We start from the raw sequence: 1,061 nt of genomic DNA on the forward strand, positions 1-1,061 counted from the left end.
CCGCGCGCGCATGCGCGGAGCCCGGGCCCGCCCCACTGCGGCTGCGCAGTTTTCTCCCGCCGCGCGTCTGACGTCCAGCAACCGAGCTCCGCGCGCACCTGTTTTCCCAGCGTCGCCGGTTCTGCGAGCCTTCGCGATGTTGTTTGTCCCCCTTTTTGTCCTGTACCTGGGCTCACAGGCGTGAGGTGTACACGTCCCCGAATATCCGGAACTTGCTGTGCCCGCGACGGGGAGGAAGGTCGCGTGGACCCTGCAGAACCCCTTGCTGCCCTCCCATCCCGCCCTGATGTGCCCCTGGTCATCCTAAACGGCGGCATCCGTAGCAAATCTGGCTGTCGTGGCTGTTGTCGTGCTTGTCATCCAGCCGCGGGGATGGGTCTCCCTTCTGAACCTGAGACACTTTGGTGGATACGGGGCGGAAAATGACTCGTGATGTAGTCGGGGGCTTTTAGATTTCCAGGCAGAGGTTCCCAGTGCGGGGTTGGGCGGTTGCGAGGGAGGGTGGTCACCCAGAGAGAAGAGTTCAGGGGTAAGGTGGTAAGACGGTTCTGGAATATTTCCGAACTGTTTGAGCCAGAGTTTTCATTGACTCAGTCCGGATCAGGTGACCTTAAGACATCATACTCTGGATAGAATGGAAGACTGATGGGGCCTTTCAAGACAGCAGTTTGGCTCTATAAAGAGCCTTTTAAAAGGTGTCCCTCCCTTTGTCTTTGTGGTACCAATTATTGGAATCCAGGAACACTCTAACGCTGAGCTACATACCCAGCCCCATACTGGGGTCCCCCACCCCTGTCTTTTTTTTTTCTTTTCTTTTTCCTCTCCTCTCTGAAACAGTGTTGGGCTGAATTGCTGAAGCTGGACTCCAACTTGCCATTCTCCTGCCTCATCCTTCCAAGTGCCTGAGATTACAGGCGTGAGCCCCTGGACCTGGCTAAAAAATGTCCCTCCCTCCTGACAGCAGATCCTACCTTAGGAAACAACCCCAAATACAGGCTAAGTTCTTTATACTTAGCATGTTCTCTGCAGCCTCATTTACCATATTAAAAGCTGGAAGATGT

The sequence above is a fragment of the Marmota monax genome, unplaced genomic scaffold (assembly GCF_021218885.2).
Source record: "Marmota monax isolate L192 unplaced genomic scaffold, Marmota_monax_Labrador192_F-V1.1 WCK01_AAM20220418_F8-fsc00038, whole genome shotgun sequence".
In the NCBI taxonomy this organism is placed as follows: Eukaryota; Metazoa; Chordata; class Mammalia; order Rodentia; family Sciuridae; genus Marmota; species Marmota monax.